The 19939-nt window shown below is 29.2% G+C and overlaps 1 long non-coding RNA gene across 2 annotated transcripts; it reads left to right on the forward strand.

Moving 5' to 3' along the window:
- The first annotated feature begins 15823 nt into the window (after positions 1 to 15823).
- Positions 15824 to 19661, forward strand: LOC117172017. Of its 2 annotated transcripts, XR_004466950.1 has the most exons (6): positions 15824 to 15948; positions 16660 to 16863; positions 17706 to 17972; positions 18089 to 18166; positions 18436 to 18569; positions 18704 to 19661. It is a non-coding gene; the product is annotated as an uncharacterized LOC117172017 (long non-coding RNA). The 2 variants fall into 2 exon arrangements; XR_004466949.1 differs by having other exon boundaries at positions 15824 to 16863.
- The last annotated feature ends 278 nt before the right edge of the window (positions 19662 to 19939 follow it).

Here is a 19939-nt window from a genome sequence, read left to right on the forward strand (position 1 = left end):
ATGAAAATTTAAAATCGAATCTTTTTCTACCCATGAAAAAAGTTTTAGTTTTCATATTTCTCAAATTATTTACGAAAAACTGTTTTTTCTCTTAATAAAATATTTTGCATTTTGTCACTTCAACTCGCAACGAAATGGGAAGTTTTAAATATTTTGTGACAAAAATGATCAGAAATATGCATTATTATGATCTGCGACGAATGACGTTAGAAAGAGTTCAAAATGTTTATTACAAAAATTGTTAATAATTTTTTTCCGAGACGGTGTATAATTTGTTCACAAAAAACTTCCAACGTTTCGGGAGTCCAGCGGATTCTGAGCAAGCAAAAACTGTCAGTGAGAAAGTTGTTCAGAAAGGTTCAAGGAAATTTTCTGGAAATTTTTATCTCAATTGGAATATTACTTAACAAACTGTTGATGTTTTAATTTTCTGGCCCAGTGGATTTTCTCCCGCGTAGACTGCGGGCTGGCCGGTAAACCGCTAGCCCGCCGTTCGGTACAAGTGCGTGTCTCACAGTCAGCCGAGTTTTTGTAATTAAAATATGAGAAATATAGAAAACCATGTTTTATAATAAATAATTCGATTTCTCTGATGAAAATATTTAAATGTTGCTATTTCCAGAAACATGAACTTCATAAAAGTCCTAAAAATAAACAATCTCTCTACGTTTCTTTATTTTGTATTTGGCGTGTCCTTCGTCTGACCTCTATTTGTCAATATACTTACATACGCTTTTAGGTTGTTTCTTTACTAAAAATAAAATATATCAGTTTAGTTAAGTCTGTTCCGATTAGCAGAGCACATCGTTAAATTATTATGGGATGATATATAAAAATTGTTTGATTAAATTATCCTAATAGCTATACAAAATTCTACGATATAAATATAGTGCAGTTATCCCATTGCAAAATGGAAAATAATTTGAAATCTACTAATGGTAAAAAACGAAAGAAGCATGAAAATTTGTGGAAAATAAATGTTCTTAAATGTAGCAGAAATGCGATATTTAATAATAAATTCATCAATTGATTTTTGCCTAATATACTTGAAAAATACCATGAAAAAAAATTAAAATATATAAATCAGTTGAAGATTCAATTATCTCATCGGACGAGGAATAAAGTAGATTTAATCATTTTTTAATACGGAGAGATGTAACATAATTATTATCATTAGCACCAAAATATCAATTTATACATTGAAAACTACTGTTTTATACTTAATAAACAATGATTTTTATATTTACTGTATTTTTAGTTACAAAAATTCGGCTGACTGTGAGACACACTTGTACCTAACTAATATTTTATTAGTTATTTATTATAATTATTATAACTAATATTTTATTCAGAGAAAAAAAACAGTTTTTCGTAAATAAGTCGAAAAATAAAACAGCTACAACTTTTTTTAAGGGGAGAAAAAGATGCGGCATTAAATTTTCATTGATGACAAATTTGAATGATTTTTCACTCTGTTTTGGATAGGCAACTTCATTTTATTCAATTTTCTTCTTATCTTGTATCGTTTTCCAACATTTCAATTTTTTCATTTACTATGTTGTTTTTACGGATAAAACAAAAATACGAAACTTATCCAAAAAATATTTGTAGAAAATTTGTAGCTCTTTTTTATGAACAACTCTAATTTTATTATTTTTTTCGTAGCCTGTGTCGTTTTTCTAAAAATATAATGTTTTTATTTTTAATATTGTTTTTTACGAATAAAACAAAAACTACATTTCCTATAAAAAAAATCTGCCCGCCCCGCGGGCACATTCTCGTCGCGCGCTACGCGCGCGGCTCGTAAGTTTGAGCGCGCCTAGGAAACGGGACGGTTGAATCTCGCGCTCGATAATAGGTTACCTCGCGCTTCGCGCTCGAATATAATTGCACCTCGCGCTTCGCGCTCGGATATTTATTCTTTGCATTTGGAATACTTGAAAAAAACTTTATCAAAAAGATCTCTTTTAGGTGGCAGTATTTATATGCGTCTTCATATTCTGAATTGTCTACTTAATTAAGTATAGTCAAAAATTAAGTATCTCAAAGCTCTGTAGGCTTTGAGGTACACATTCTCATCGTGACACTCGCGCTGCGCGCTCGATTTCCGACAGACATTTGTAAACAGGTTTTGTTGGATTTTTTTTCTCAAAACTTTCGGCGTTTTTACACACATTTTTTTAGTTTATTTTTTCTCAACGTTATTTTTCACGAATAAAACAAAAAATACGCGTCCTATCAAGAAGTGATTCTTAACGAAATTGTAGATCTTTTTTGGGATAACCATTTTTGTTAATTCATCTTTTTTCGTATCCTACATAGTTTGTCCACAAAATGGAATTTTTTATTTTCCATTATTTTTTGTGCTATCAAAATTTGAATTTTCAAGAAAATCCAACAATTGGTTATGATAATTTTGTAGGGCTTTCAAAAAGAAATGTTTTTCTTTTCTTGACTTTTTTTCATATCGTGCGTTTTTCGGTTTAAAATTTTGATTTTCGGTGGATTAGAAAAATTTTGAAAACGCTATAACTCTGAGAATTTTCTTTTTATCGAAAAAAGTCGTAAGGATAAATTGTTTGTTCTTTTTAATACTATAAATATCCGTACATAGAATTTTCAAATTCAGAAAAAAGTTGTGTCAAAAATTTTCAAAATGCGCTCACTTTTTGAATTTTTATCAAAAATGGCTGGTTCACGAACTCGTTCTTTCTTTTAGGACCTAAAAAAAGTATGCCAAAGATGAATTTGATTCGTTAATTTTTTCGAGAGTTATCGTGTTACCGACGGACGGCCGGACGGACAGACAGACAGCGACATCGTGAAAACCTGATTTTCGGATTCAGGGAGTCTCGAAACGTGGAGATCCGTTGAAAAAGTGTGATATCAAATTTCCGACAATTATAATACTTTCTCAATCATATATGATGAGAATGTAAAAAAAATTCATAAGAAATTTGTAGATCTTTTTTTGAGTACACAATTTTTGTTGTTTTTTTCGTATTATGCATAGTTTGATCGCAAAATGGAATTTTCGATTTTTCATTATTTTTCGTGCAATCCACGGAATAATCGCAAAAGTTTTTTTTGCCACGGTAAAAAGTTTAAAAAAATCTAAGACATATAACGCCTGTTGACTGCTACTTACAGGCGATGCGTTTGAAGTTTAGCAGCCCTGGCGGGCCGAAGGAACCGAATGGAGCCTCTACAAAGTACCCGTAAAGACCCTATTCGATTCCTCTGTAAAAAACTCGAAAAAACAGCAAAATCAACTTTTAGATTGTTGAAATTCGGATTCTACGTTAAAATTTGCTATAGACGGTCGCGGAATAATCGCAATAGTTTTTTTTTTGCAACGGTGAAAAGTTTAAAAAGATATGACATATAACGCCTGTTGACTGCTACACTCGAAAGGCATCGCCTGTGAGTAGCAGTCAACAAACGTTATACGTCTTTTATCTTTTTAAACTTTTTACCGTTGCAAAAAGAATAATTGCGATTATTCCGTGACCTTCTACAGCGAATTTTAACGTAGAATCCGAATTTTAACAATTCAAGAGTTGATTTTGCTGTTTTTTCAAGTTTTTTAAAAGGGGACCGAATGGGGTCTTTACGGGTACTTTATAGAGGCTCCATTCGGTTCCTTCTGTCCGCCAGGGAAGTTTTCAATTTATATTTTCCACGTCAAATGCTTCCCTGCTTGACACTCTATCATTAGTTTTTTCTTCAACTTGGCGTTCTGGATGAACGTTTTTTTTTTAATTTCATCAAGTTTATACTGAAAAAGTAGCAACAAGATGTGCGATACGCATAAAATGGATGGTTTCAGATTTGATCAATTTTTTATAGAAGAAAAACAAACCTTCCTAAGAAGTCAAGCCCCAGAGTCAAGCCAGGACCAGGCTCGGCGATCGAGCCTAGCGATCGAGCCAGGCCCCGGCCATATTTAGCGTTTCATTCTAGCTTGACCCAGAATTGAGCCCGCTACGGCCCATGAACAAATTTCCACACGGAATAATATGCATAGCCGTACATTCAATTTTGAAATCCTAAAAAAAAGTGGTCTCAAATATTTTGAAAATGCTCCTACTTTTTGAATTTGTATCCAAAATGTCTGGTTAACAAACTTGACCATCAATTTAAGAAACTTAAGGTGATGAAAATATAAAAAGTGCACATCCTATAAAAAAGCCAATTTTGCTGTTGAACATATTATTGTATCTTGTGCAATTTTTTCATAAATTTAATTTGTTTATTTTCAATATTATTTTTTATAATTTAAACAAAAAATAAGTTTAGACGAAAAGTATGGTGAAATAAAATGTTATGGTAGTTAGTGTTGTTTTTCCAAAAAGTTATATTTTTATATTTTTAATGTATTTTTATTACAAACATTTAAAACAAATTTGTAGACATATTTTTATTGAATAACTTTTTTTTATTATTTTTTTTCGCACTATTTGCCATTTTTCCAAAAATTGTATTGTTTATTTTTAATGTAATTTTTTACGATTAAAAAAAATTGCGCGTCTTATCAAAAAACGAATAAGAACAAGTGTGTAGCTGTTTTTTAAAAAGTAAATCCCTTCATTCTATTCATTTTTTTCCTTATCTTTCATCGCTTTTTCCAAAAATTAAATTTTCATTATTTTCAATCTTATTTTTACGATTAATAAAAAAACTACGCATTCTATCAAAAAATCACTTGTACCAAAACTGTAGCTCTCTTCAGGCTGACCAACTTTTGTCTGATCATTTTTTTCGTATCTTCTCTCGTTTGTTAAAAAAAAAGATTTTCTGTTGTATTTTCTACGATTAAAACAAAAACTACGCGTCCTATGAAGAAAAAATTAATAAAAAATTTGTGAACATTTTATATCTTAACAACTTTCGTTTATTATTTTTTTTTCGTACCTTGCCTCGTTTTTTCCATAAATTAAATTTTTTATTGCTAATGTTATTTGTTGCAAATGAAAAAAATTACGCGTCCTATCGAAAAATAATTAATTAGAAATTTGTAGCTCTTTTTTGAAGAATTTTATTTATTTATTCGTTTCTTTCGCAGCTTGCTTTGTTTGTCGAAAAATTAAATTGGTTGTTTTTAATGGTTTCTTTCTATGAATAAAACGAAAACTAAGCGTCCTATCAAAAATTGTTTAAAGAACAAATTTTTTAGATCACTTTTAAGGGCATGTGATACAGCTAAATACCTATATTACCGACCTCACTTTTTCGGTTCACTGAATGTTTTTTTGAACCTAAAAACCTTTTTTTGTAAATAAAACATCGAGCTGAAACTTTAAGAAATGTATTAGAGTACAATAAAGTACGATTAGGTACTGCATTTTGGTAGGAACTTCACTGAAAATTATTTCATCTTTTTTCTGAACCTCAACATTTTTTGAACGTTCGAACTTTTTTTATACGTAAAATATCGGTCTCAAACTTTGAGAAATGCAAGAGCCGAAAGAAAACTACGTTTAAGTACAAAGCTTAATAATGATAGATATAAAAAAATATATTTCAACAATCAATTCCAACGGCATCAGCCGGTAACGTTGTACAAGAAAATACGAACTCTCTAGAGCCTCGTCTAGTGGCCGCCAGGTTTCATATTTTCGTGTACAACGTTACCGGCTGATGCCGTTGGAATTGATTGTTGGAATATATTTTTTTACATCTTTTGTTATTAAGCTTTGTACTTAAACGTAGTTTTCTTTCGGCTCTTGAATTTCTTAAAGTTTGAGACCGATATTTTATGTATAAAATAGGTTCGAACGTTCAAAAAATGTTGAGGTTCAGAAAAAAGATGAAATAATTTTCTGTAAAGTTCCTACCAAAATGCAGTAACTAAACGTACTTTATTGTACTCTAATACATCTTCCAAAGTTTCAGCTCGATATTTTATTTACAAAAAAAGTTCTTGGGTTCAAAAAAACATTCAGTGAACTGAAAAAGTGAGGTCGGTAATATAGGTATTTAGCTGTGTCACATGCCCTTAAGACCACAATAGTGTTGTTTCCAAAGTCAGATATCATTTTTCCAATAAATGGATCTTATAGTATATAAAATTCTAATTATAAAAACGCCCATGAAATATTTTTTACATATTGTTTACTATTTTTAATTTAATGTTGAAATATGAATTTTTTATCATGATGTCGATTAGAGGGCCCCTTTGACGTCAAAGGGGTCGCATTTTCCACCAATCACAGTTCACGTGTCAGTAATTCTTAAATATGTTTTTCTCTACCGATGTTTTCTTTTGGTTATGTGCACATCGAAAATAGAAGTCGCAAAATATTGTTTAAAAAAATGTCAAAAGAGGGTTCCGTAAAAACCAATTGAGAAAATCTACCTAAAATAGATATATTTATGGTATGTATTAAGAATTTATTGAAAAAGTACGTAAATGTAGTCATGATGTTTACTGAACAATTCGTAAATATATACGATTTTAAAATGAATTAATAATTGCACTTACTGTTTTGCTTCAACATACTACTGACTCTTAAACCAAATATTACATCAAGATAACTTTTTTTTTGTCACATAATCCTTAACAGGTAAAGCTATCAAATTAAAATAGTCTGAATTGACAGCAGAACGTGGCTAACCTCATTATCATGAGTTTCGTATCGTCACATTGATAGATAATTATGAGAACCTCTGAGTCACGTGACACCCACGTGACATCAATTTGAATAAGTGTTTTACCGCCTTCAATTTTTAATAATTTTTTTCTGTTGACCGACACAAAAAAAAATTATAATGCGCCTTCGATTCAGATTAAAATTATGTTTTAAAAAATTACTTTATCGAAAATCGCGAAACAACCCTATTGCAGGCTATTCATCTTTTTTCTTATCATGCATAGTTTCCCCGATAAATGGAAATTTTTATAACATGTTTTGTCGTTTAAACCAGAATCATTAGTAAAAAAAATGCTGGTTAACGAACTCGATATTTCTTTTTGGTCCCTAAAAATGTATTCCAAAGCGCAACTAAATCCGATTGGTCTTTTAAAGGTATATACAGATGATAGCGACGACAACGACAGACAGACAGATGCCATACTAAAAATTAAAAAAATAACTTTAATTCATAATGTAAAGCCCCCACTCGGGTCCATTATTCAACAAAATAGTTTTGTTGACCACATTTGGTTGGTTTTAGAAAAAATTTCAATTAAATAGACAAAACTTTGTTTAGTTGAAAAAATTCATTCGCCTCAATCAATAAAATTTCTAGCACCAAAGGTGTGATAAACTCAAAGAGTAGTTCCGTGAATTATTCTCTCGAAATTTCTCTCCGTGCAAAAATGAAATATTCATATTTGTTTAGTTGACAAAATTCATTTGCCCCAATCAACCAAAGTTTTCGGTTGAATGGTTTTGTTGATTTTAGAACAAATTTTATTTATACAGCATAATATTTCGTTTGAATCTACCAAATAGTTTAAGAGACAATTTCACTAGAATCAAGAGAAATATTTGGTTGATTCAAGCAAATTATTGTTTTGAAAGCATCTTAAAAATAATGAACATAAAAATGTAATCCGTTTGAGAAAAATAAGGGATCCTGATACGGAATTCATAAAGTGATTACATAAAAAACACGCAAGATTATTTGAATTTGTTTGATTGCCTAAGATTGCGTGATTATGTTTGTGATCAAACAACAGAACGATTTTTTCAATCAAATAAAGAAAGGATTATGCACAGTTCATATTGAAAATGGCTTGCCATGGAATTGTCTCTTCTTATAATATTTTGTAATTAATTAAACTTATAAATAATTCACTCAAGATTACAGAATTACATGGGGCGCTATTTACAATGTAAATTGGGCTGCGTCCTTTATGGTTAGATGAACTACCCGTTTTGGTTAAACCAGCCAAAATCTTTTCTTATATCAGCAAAAACACTTATTTGAAATGAGTTAAATATTCTCTTGAATTAACCAAAAGTTTTGCTTGGAGCAACCAAAATATTTGCTTGGATCAATCAAAATGTAGTTTATAATCAATTCTTTTAACTGAATCCAAATGAGTTTAACTCAATTTATCCAAAAAAATCTATTTATTTAAATTCTTGTGAAAAGAATCTATTAAATATTAGCAATTTTAGAAATGCATTAAAATTGTTGAGATTGTTTCTTTCCCTGTTTGGAAAATTTAATACTCTAAATAGATTGGTTCAGGTTCACCCAAAATAATCTTTTTCTATAAGTGCCTTTACCCCGTTTATGTTCTCATTAGCCTTAAATAAACGGTCATGATTTTTTTTTAAGCTCGCTACACCCCGTGCAGAAATCGCCCGATTTCAAACGTACTACCGATATGGCTCTGATCGGATTTCTCGATCTGACCCTGATCGGTAGAACTCTGTGGCCCGACCGATTTCCTACTGAAACGCCATCTCCATGTGCTCGCAGAATTAGTGCTGCTTGATGTTTTCTGATAGAGCATTGAAATTAGTATACATACTACTCGCTTATAATATTATATCAATGATTAAAAATGAATAAGGCGAGTAAGCCACGTGTTCGAAGGTACCAAACATCAGCCAGTATACCTCGAAACCAGTACGAGGAAGATGAGAGTAAGTAATTACACTCTGCGAATTCATTGAAACTTAACCTCAAATAAATTAGTAATTAGTTAAATTATTTCAGGTAAAATTAGTATATTTACCATTAGATGAGTCAAATATTATTATATGATGAAATTTATGAAGTACTTTTGTTTTCAATTATTATTTAAGAAATCAAGGTTTTCCGATTTAATGTAGAGTTAGAATGATCAAATCTATTGACAAGAAATGTATTGCAGTATGCACGAAATTGTCAGGTTTTTAGATTTTGAGAATAAAATATGAGATACAATCGATTCTATTATTGAAACTTTGATTCTGTATTATTAATAAATTCATTACAGAAATACATTAAGGAAAAATTTTTATAATCTGAATTTCAGAATCAAGTAGCACAATCAAAATGCAAAATGCCAATTGTGTAGGGATTCCAACAAGAGCTAGTTACTCAACTGCGCATGCGTCGAATTCGGCAACTAATTGGTTGCTATTGGCGCGAAGTTTAAAATGCCCAACAAAGTTATTTTTCTTTTTTATTATAAATAATGACATTTTAACTTATAAAAATGTCCATTAGCTCGAAATTAATTAATAATTATAAAAATTAATTAAATGCATATTCTGTAAATAATATTTAAAATAAACAGGAATATTTAATTCAAAAAATTTCATTTTTTAAAAGTTGTTTTGTCTATATTGCTTCTCAAGAGACTTGAAAAAATAAAACGATCTGATATATTATAGCTCAATTTTTTTGCGAAAATATTATCTACAACCACCTTCTCGAATTTTTCAAGAAGTAATGCAATTGACAGAAAATCGAATTTATTTGCAGAAAAATGTTAATAAATCGTAAATTATAGGTTCTTTCCCGATGATTTTTTTTAAACATTCGAAAATGTCAAGTTGTAGGGAATCTTTTTGCGAAAAAACTTTTTCTGATTTGTTAAGAAGTTTTATAGGCACCTTTTTTTCAAGAAATTAAAATTGTGCATTAAAATATTTCTGGTTATTGTCCATTTTTTCAATAAAAAAAACCCTTTTCCTTGAAACTGATGCCATCTACAATAATCTTACGTTTTTTAAAAGTATAATTAAATTTTGTAGTCTGAAACCTCTTCTTTTCGTGCCTGTAATACTTTATTTTCAACCTAAAATAACTTAATTTGAAATTCAAAATATTAAGGTGGTATTTGAAAGGAGATGATCATTCGATAGTTTCAAGTTTACTTATATTTAATCTCCATTCGTGAAATTAATAAATGGATAATAATGAGACTGATCGTGTATCGATCAGGCACCAATGGGGCACCGATCGGGTGTCCCGACCGGGGCCAGATTGATATTTCTGCACGGGACGGAGAGGAATTTATAGAGATTAATTCACGAAAATGCTCCTTGATTTTATCATACGTTTGGCGCGAGAACTGAGATCTCGGAACCCATGATTTTAAAGTATCGTTCTTTGCTTTAAAAGCAAGGGTTGCGAGATCTTATTTCTCGCACCAAAGGTGTGATAAACTCAAAGAGCAGTTCTGTGAATTAAATTCTCGGAATTTCTCTCCGTGCAAAACAAAAATAATCATAGAGAAATTCAATTTCAGATTTTAATAATTTAAAATAATAACAATACTACAATACCTGTTTCACTTTTACCAAATTGCCTGCTTTGTTGGAAATTTTCCTTCTCCAATATTTTCACCTCCTCCAATGCATAATTTTTTAAATGTTCTTCTAGGAGTTTTTTATTTTCATTATTCAAATCTGAAATTTTCTTCTGCAGGATTACTCTGTCTTTTTGCAGAGATTGTACTGTCTTCTCTAGATGTTCAATGTCTGTTTTGGATTTTTCGGTCGAACTGTCAATGTCATCCCTGTTTAATTGTAACCTAATTTTTAATTTCTTTATTTCTACCCTTTCTATTCAATAATTACATTTTCAAACAATAGTTACATTCTTAACCGAATCTTCAAGTTTTCTATCAACTTTTTAAAGATTCAAGCGAAAAAGATGACTTTTCTGCAAAACAGTTAAATTTTTAACAAAACAGTTGAATCCTCAACCAAAACAGATGAATTTTCAACCAAAAAGTAGAACTTTCAACAAAATACATGAATTATCAACCAAGTGGATGCATTTTTAACTACGAACATAATAGTTAAATTTTCAGTTGAAAGCATTAATTCTCCTAAAAGAATGAATTTTCCACAAACAGTTCAACTTTCAACCAAAAATAATTGTATTATTAACTAGAACAATCATCAACTAGAAGCAATTATTTTTCAAATTAAAAAACCAACTGCATTGGAGAAAAATCGTCTTCTTTATTTTGGTTGCATTCAACTGTTTTTTACTAAAATTATATAAGTTGAAGTTTCTTCTGTTTAATCAAAAATTTAACTATTTTGTTGAAAATTTGTGTTCTATTTGTTTTCGTTTTAGTTTTAGTGGAAAACTGATTTGTTAAAAATTCTTCCTTTCTGGTTCAATTCAACGGATTTTAATTTAAAATATGTTTTTTTTTTAAATATCAACTATTCCATTTTACTTTACTTGTTGAAAATTCATCTCTTTGGTTTAAAATAAACCCTATGGTGAAAATCAGTTTTTTCATTAAAAATTGATAAATGGAAAATTAAACTCAAGTTTTTTGTTAAAAATTCGCCACTTTTAGTTTAAAAATGAACCTTTTGAATAGAGATATATGTATATAATTGAAAATTCATCCCTTTTGTTTTAAAATTAATCTTGATGCTTAATAATTCATATTTTTGGTTAAGAAATCAAATGTTGGTTAAAAATTTAACCAGTTCATAAAAATTTGTTTTTCTTTTCTTAGAAATTGATCTTTTTAGTTTGGAAATTTAACTATGTGTTTGAAAAATAACTTGTTTTTCAATTTTTCTTGTTTTTAAATTCATTCATTTTGGTTGAAAATTAATTTCTTTGTTTAAAAATATATTTTTTTGTCAAAAATTAATTTTTTATTTGAAATTTCTAGTTTTTAATATAAAAATGATCTGCTTGTTTGAAAATCCATCTTCTTGGTTGACAATGAATTATTCTTTATTGAAACGAAAGTATTTTGTTTAAACCTCCTTTTAGGTTCAAAATTATCTTCCTGACTGAAAATTGAACAATTTCATTTTTGGTAACATACTATTTTTTACTTGCAAATTAGTTACTTTAGATGCAACATTAAATGTTCAATTTATAATATAATTGTTTTTAAATTAATTCTTCAAAATTTAAAAATTAAGTATTTAATTAATGGTTCGTTGTTTTTGTTCAAATTCAACTGTTTTTTATTTAAAATCTAAATCTTTAAACTCTTGTTTGGTCGGAATATAAACTATTCATGTTTTATTTAATCATCTTTTTTGCTGAAAGTAAAAATGTCAATTTTTTGGTTGAAGATTCATTACTTTGGTTGAAAATTCATCTCTGTGACTGAAAATTCAATTATTTTTTTGAAAATTTCGCTTTTTACATTCTCATCCTAATGAGAAGGTATTGGTTTTATGTGAAAAATGAATGAAGGATATGAAAAGAAAGGACAAGTGCGTTAGCCAGCTTTTTTTGAAGAATCCAAAAAACCAAACGAAAATTAACATCTGAAGCCAAACAAAGCGTGCAATGGAAAAAGTCAAGAAAAGAAAAAAGTTTCTTTTGTAAGGTCCTACAAGATTGTTCAAACAACATTTGAAATTTTGCTAACAAAAAATCGAAAATACAAATTTTTATCACAAAAAAACTAATGAAAAAGCAACAACTCCATTTTGTGGAAAACAAAGCAAGATACGAAAAGAGATAGATTGACAAAAATTGTGCACCTAAAAAAGACTAGCAAATTTTTCAGGAATTATTTTTTTGTAGAATAAGTAGTTTTTGTTTCATTTTTGAAAAACAACATTGAAAATAGCAAAATTATATTTGAGTACAACGATACAAGCTACGAGAATAAGTGAGACCAAATTTATTTAAGCAGAAAAAATTAAAAAATTTTTTACGAACATTTTTTTGTTAGGAAGCGTAGTTTTTTTTAATTGTAAAAAATAAGAATGAAAAAAATATATATATAAACAAGGCGATAAGAATAATACTCTTTCAATTTCCATGCATATAATGAATTATAATTATATAAATTGATTAAAATGATACATTTTTCAACGCAACTAAGAATGAAATTTAACGCAAAATAAGAAACAAATATTAAAGTAATCATGATAAATACAATTTATACTTTATTTTCCAAAATCTAAATACCCAATACCAGGAAGAGGTACACAAAGAATGTATTATATTTGATATCAAAGTATTGACCATATAATGTAGAAAATTTGACATTTTGAGAATAATCGAGTGCGAAGCACGAGATACGTGGTGAAAATGTATTCGCTGAAGCCGAAAGAGCTTTAACAAAAGAGAATCCACAATCGCAAAATTGCAGTTGTCGATTCGTTGATCTTTAATTTTGAAAGGTCTATGTACAATTGCGGGAGAAATGCAGAGAACGAGCGCGAATATAACTATATTGTTGGAAATTCAATTTCTTTATCTAAAAGTTTAAGTATTACATTTTTGGTTAAAATTACTTTTTATTTGAAAATTTTGTTAAAAATTCGTTTTCTTTCAGTAGAAAATTTACCTTTTTAATTACAACTTTCAATATTTATTTGTTAACAATAATTCTATTTGTTATTTTTGTAAAATTCAGAACTACTTAAGAAAATACGAATAATTAAACATTTATTTTATGTTGTAAAAAGTTAACAATTGTTCAATTGTTATTCAGTTATCAAAATCGGTGTTTCTTTTGCAATCATTTAAATATTCTTTTCAAATTACCTTTTTAAATTAAAAAATTATTTTAAGTTTCCCCAGGTTATAAATTATTCATTATTTTTTTTAATTATATAAAAATGCTTCAAACATTTTCTTTTGAAATTAATCATTCATAATAAAAGATCATCTTCAATCGATTTTTTCGAAATTAATAATCATTTGTAATGTTCACAGGAATTTCGAGCAATCGTTTTTATTATCCTAAAACATCTTAACATCCTTGAATAGCATCAAAAAATTCTTTGAAATCCTTTTAAGTTTTAAATCAAGTTGGAATATTTTCAAAACTTCCAAATAAATGTTAAACTTAAGCGAATTTTTGAAAATCAATAATTGTATAATTGTTAATTAGGCATCAAAATTGAATAATTTTACTTACAAATTAAATAACTTTAAAATAGACCAATAACAGTTGTGACGTTCAAAGTTTAAATTTAGTCGTCAGAAATTCAAACTATTCAAGGCTTTCTGTTTCAAGCATTCGAGGTAAAAATAATAAACTTTCGGGCACTACAATTTTGGCAACAAAGTAAATTTCGAATCCATACAAGCTTCAACTTTTCTGCTCACATTTGGCATATCAATTTCTAACTTTTCTAATTGTCATTATGATTATACTGTAATTTTATACGTATAACTGATAACTAAGTTAAGTTATTAATTTATTGAAGTTAATTAATTCAACTTTTGAAGTTTTCACTCTGAAAGAACATTGTAAACTGTTGGACGATTTAAATAAAAATTACTCAATTTAAAAATGACAGCAGCATAAAATTTAAATAAAATAAAATTTAAATAAATTTAGAATTTATTTTGCTTAAAATTCATATACAACTTTCATGTATTCAAAAAGAATGCTCTTGGATGAGTGTAAAGTTAATAAAAAGTAAATAAGTAACTTAGGAAATGGAATTTATGAAAATTACCTGCTAAATATCTTGAAATTTACCGTAAATTTTTGTATGTTTACCAGAAAAATTAAGAAACTTATCGCAAACTTAATAAAAATTTAATTTTGTGAATGATCTTTTAGTATGAAAAATCACACGACACATTAAATACGAGTTTAATCCTCACCATTATTTCATTTATTAGGAGAAAGAAAAAACCAAATGAGCTTTACACAGTGGTAGTAATCATTTCTCATCAATCACCTCAACTTTACCCACCTTTTGTGGCAAAATAAAATTTATTTCTTTATATGTTTCTAACATTTATCTATAGGCCAAAACCTCCAGTACAAGTAACTGTAAAAATCGATGTTCAGCTAAAGTGGGTTTTATTTAGTAGTCGTTCTTAGCGTCTAAATTATGTTCCTTAAATTTATGAAATTTGAAACTTTTTCAAACAAATCATATGAGTAAAAAAAACGTTAACAACGTTTACTGGTTGCAAGTGTCTGCAGCATATATTCTAAGGAAATGTTAATATGTATACTGTCTGATGGGTGATTTACCCAGACACGTTAAAAAAAGGGTCAATAAACTGATTAAAATTATCATATTGCAATACAGAATATAGGCCTGGAATTACGGCAATCAGTAGTTCCCGAGGTGCGTCACGTATGTGTCACGACTTTTGCCGTAATCGGTATTTCCAGAGATGTTTTGACAATATATTGCGTAATAATTCAGTAAATTTTTTAAATAAATCTCCCTTTCTTAGTGCAAATACTCATATAAGTGCACATATTATTCAATATATATTTTATCAGCCACTGTCCATGGTTACGGAATTTTCCGTAACGTTTTCCCTGAACAGACTGGAAAAGGTGTTAAAATTATCGATGTTTAATATTGCACGTTTTTCATATAAAACTATTCTTTTGATTATTTCGGCCTCTTAGAATATTGGGAGTCGACAGCAGTCAATGGACTTTCAGCGAATGTTCATTCAAATTAGTGACATGTTGCTATTGATCTCACATTCAGCTTACAAGAAAGAAGCAATCGAATGAAATCCGAAATTAACTCATATGAAATCAAATGCTATTTTCGACAAAGATTCATCTGACTTCAGACTAAATGGCCCCTCGTTCATTTCGACAGCCCCACATCCCTCTTTATCAAATTTGTAACGCATTATATGGACAGTTCCCAATTCAAAATTAATAAAATTTTAAAACACGTAAACCATATATTTATCGGCAATGGTAGTTTTGCAATAATTGTTCATAGCATGGACACTTTCTCATATATGTTTACAATCTATATGAATTGCGAAAATGTCCACAGAATTACCCACGATGGAATTACGCAATGAATTACCATGTTGAATCGTAGAGGAAAGATAAGGTGGAAGTGCCCAAGCATGCGCAGAAGCACTGGAAATACCGGATAGTTCATATATATAGTTAGCGGCTGTCGGAGGTCGATTTAATATAGAAAAAGGAATAGAACTGTGAAGTCCTCAAGCCTAGTTTTGCACGCAAAAGTGAATTTGAATGTTTAAACAATAGAAATTATCCTGCACTCAAAAACCATGAAGAATGCAGGCTACTTAATTTCGGTATTTATAATTTACCCGGATTTATTTTTCTGTGTCAAAAGTGAATCTGTTCCAATAACCATATATCAAGGTTTTACACAATCTTGTGCATTTTCAAAATTTCCGGTCAGGTTAACCACTCTAGAAGATACCAAAAAAAAGACAATTGTATCGTTAGCACTCTACGATTCCAACTCAAAATGGTGCTTGAGAAGCTCTCAGAATATCAAACTTCCTGATATTTTAAACGCAGCGGAATTTGATTTCATAGTTTTGAAATTTACATCTTTTGATATCTCAAGTAGAGAATTTTTACAAGTAATCATCAAAGTTTATTTTGTATTGCTCGGATTTGTCAGAAGGAACTAACAAGCCCAAAAAATAAGCTCTGCGTTGTTATGGCTCGATCATATTCTTAAAACACACTATTCAGTAAATCCAATTTTTTTAACATTAGACAAAATTTCGGAAGGTGATAAAACTGCAGGAGAAAAGCTTGTTTCGTCAGTTCACTGTGCACAGCAGAGCAAAATAAAAAAAAATGCAATACAGAAAAAATTCCGGAGCAGTAAAAATATTATTTACTATATCAAATAATAAAAATAGTAGCATGAAAAACATGCCACTTACTCAAGTAAATACTGGGGAAAATTCTAATAAAGTGAAAAATTCTATGACAAAGAATCAAGGCCAATAAATTGTAGGCAATTTAGATTCAAATTCTGGTTACAGCAATGGTGATAAACAAAAAGTTGCACCATTCTACACCGAAAAAAAAGAATTATCCAGTGTAAAAAATACAGAGGAAAAGACACTTAGCAGTCGAAGTTTCTAAAAATGGTTAAGGAACCGGTATCAAGTGATGGCAAGACAAGAGGAAACAAAAGAACAAACGAAAATTTATTGCTGATCTAGAAGTATCAGTTCCACCTACTGGTAAGACATTTTTTAAATCTATATTTATTCTGATCATATAATTTTGTTTTTCTATTAATGACATCTATGAGTTTGACACCCCTAAGCCACCCACGAATTCTCGAAAACTACCCCTAAAACAAAAAATGTCAATTCTTCATGAAATCAACATTTTGAGCGCTGTATTATGTTTTTTTTACTTAAAATTATTATTATTGGTCTAGCGGAATATTTATTATCATTGGATAATTATTTTTTAATTGTTTAAACAAACGGAATTTGTTACAATAATTTTTATTTGTAAATTCGTTTTTTCTCTAAAAATGATTACTATTGGTCTAGTGGAATATTCATTAAAATTAGTTCATTCATTTTCGATTATTTAAACAAATAGAATTTGTTTCAATAATTTCGTATTTTTAAATAAAAATGTTTACTGTTAGTCGAGTGGAATATTTATCTTTAATAATTAATTACTGATTATTAATTAATTTATTAATAATCAACTTATAAGTAATATTTAAGTAATAATTTTAAGTAAAAAAAGACGAGAATACAGTGTTCAAAAGGTCGATTTCATGAAGAATTGACATTTTTGATTTTAAGGCTAGTTTTCAGGTACCCGTGGGGGTGTGTTAGGGGTATCAAACCCATACGTCTGATAGATGAAATTCTTCTTTGGATAATTCTCTATAGGCCCTTATAATTTCCCGTATTATTTTTTCAAACCCTAAGAAATTATTCTAAAACTCAAAAAAGTTATTTTTCTTTATGCATTTTACATTGGAAACTTTAAGTCAAAACCGGCACCTGTTAAAATAAGCAAATTAAAACATCTTAAATTACGGAATTTCTTTTTTCAGATTTGGAATGGGGGGGGGGGGGCATTGCCCTCTAGCATGCAAAAAAATGTTGCTTTGAATTTTTGGACCACCGTAATTTATATGTAACATGTGTGTATTAAATTAATATTATTTTAATTAGAAGAATAAACGAACAAAACTGTACTTATTACCAGCCTACAGCAGAAAATAAAACACTTGGCAGAACATCTGAAAAACGAGAGGAAAGATTTGAAGTCAAAAGATGGACTTATTCAAGAACTTAAAAATCTTTGTCCTCTATAGCAAGTGAGATGTTTTTAGCAATTTCATTAATAGTATAATTTCAAACAAATCCTTTAAAAATGCTCCAGGAATTTTCTAATGTAATTTATTTAATAAAATATTTGTAATTTTATTCTCAGCTGGAGTTACGAGTAATGGTCTAACAAATAACGGTAAACATTCCGTAATCATAGATGACTCAAAGACCAATTGGAAAGGTTTGTTCCTTTGTATATACGAGGGTTTTTAATAACTAGGTTTCTATACCTCACGAAAACGCCGAAAACTCATTTAAAAAATAGAGTCTGGCCATTTCAATTGCTACAATCTTTTCCATTTTTTTCCGACAATTTCAGGACGATGAATTTTCTAGATGCTCAAAATATAATTGTAGGATAGTTTACAAAGCTTTTGAACGTTTTTTTTTTGGTTTTTGAAATTTATGAAAATGAGATTTTGAATTTTTCATAGTGTTTTTCTTTCCAAGTGAACATAGGCAGAGGAGTCTCTGGTACATGAAATCGGGCTGAATGACATCAAAAACTGTAAAAAACTCAACACATCGAAAATTGTGAGTGGTTTAGCCATTCCCATTTTTGACGACGTTGAGTTAAAAAGAAGGTTTGTTTAATGCCACAAAGTTAAATGAATTGAAAGTTAAACTTTTATAAACAATACAAAGCTACTTGTCTGTGAGGAAAATTTATTTATTTAATTTCATTAACATTAATATGCTTTTTTATTATTTTTTCCAGCCAGTATCTGAGGTGTTTGCAGACACGCAATAACCTCGGCGAGAGCAATGAATATGGAAATGGGAAGCAATATTTCAATAAAAAATTTAAATATATTAAAGAGCTGTTGCGGAAAGAAGAACCAATTCCATTTCCTGAGGTGCAATTATCTTTTCTGAATTAGGCAAGAGTGCGGAAATTCGGCTAATTTAAGAAATAAACTCACTATAAATTAAAAACTTGTCTGACATACCTTCCCCGAAGAAGAGGAGAATAACAATTAATTAATACTCCGTGGTCCAGGTGGGACTTTGAAGTCAATGAGGTTTTTCTCAATGTTATTTTTATTATGAAAATCTGCAAAAATTCACAGTTAAACTGAAACCCCGTTTCAGTTTGCGCCCGGATAAGTTCACTCTCGTGTAAGTTCACGCGTTGTTTTTCGTTTAGGTTTACTTTCACCTCCCCAGTAAGTTCTGAATGCTCCGCCCGTTCAAGCTTCCCATGTTATGTCAACCAATCGCAACAGTATATGGAGGAGTAAACTTAAACGGGGCTTCAGTGTTTTCTTCTCAGTCCATACAATGGATTCAAAGAAAGTATTTTGTTATTGGTAGGTTTATATATATTTTTTTTAAATTAATTATTTGAAGAAATGTTCTGAAAAAATGGAAAATTACTAAAAAAATTCATATTTTATTCAAAAATTAATTTCATCAATAAACACTTCGCGGCTGATAAGAGTATAATTATTTTTGTGACTGAAAATGTACGTATTTCAGAGAGCTTCAGGCAAGCAAAATTACTAATACAAACAAGTTTTTTTTCAGTTTAAAAATTAAACATTTTATTGCAACTTTTTGTCATACTTTTGTCACATACGGTCTATTGTTGAATAAAAAATTGTAATTTTTGGTTTTTCGATTATTTTGTATGCTGTCAAAATTTGAATTTTTAATTTTTCAAAAAATTTCAAAAAGTTGTTATGATAATCTTTCAGGGCATTCAAAAATCAACATTTTTCTTGTCTTGACTTTTTTTCATATCCACACAGAGAATTTTTGACTTTTGAAAAAGTGGTCTTGAAAATATTCAAAATGTGCCCACTTTTTGAATTTATATCCAAAATGGCTGACTAACGAACTTAACCTTTAGTTTCGGACACTAAACGAGTGGACCAAAGGCCAAACTAATAGATTAATTTTTTCAAAAGTTATTGTGGAAAGAGACAGACATACAGACAGACATATAGACAGA

The sequence above is a fragment of the Belonocnema kinseyi genome, chromosome 4, assembly GCF_010883055.1.
Source record: "Belonocnema kinseyi isolate 2016_QV_RU_SX_M_011 chromosome 4, B_treatae_v1, whole genome shotgun sequence".
NCBI lineage: Eukaryota > Metazoa > Arthropoda > Insecta > Hymenoptera > Cynipidae > Belonocnema > Belonocnema kinseyi.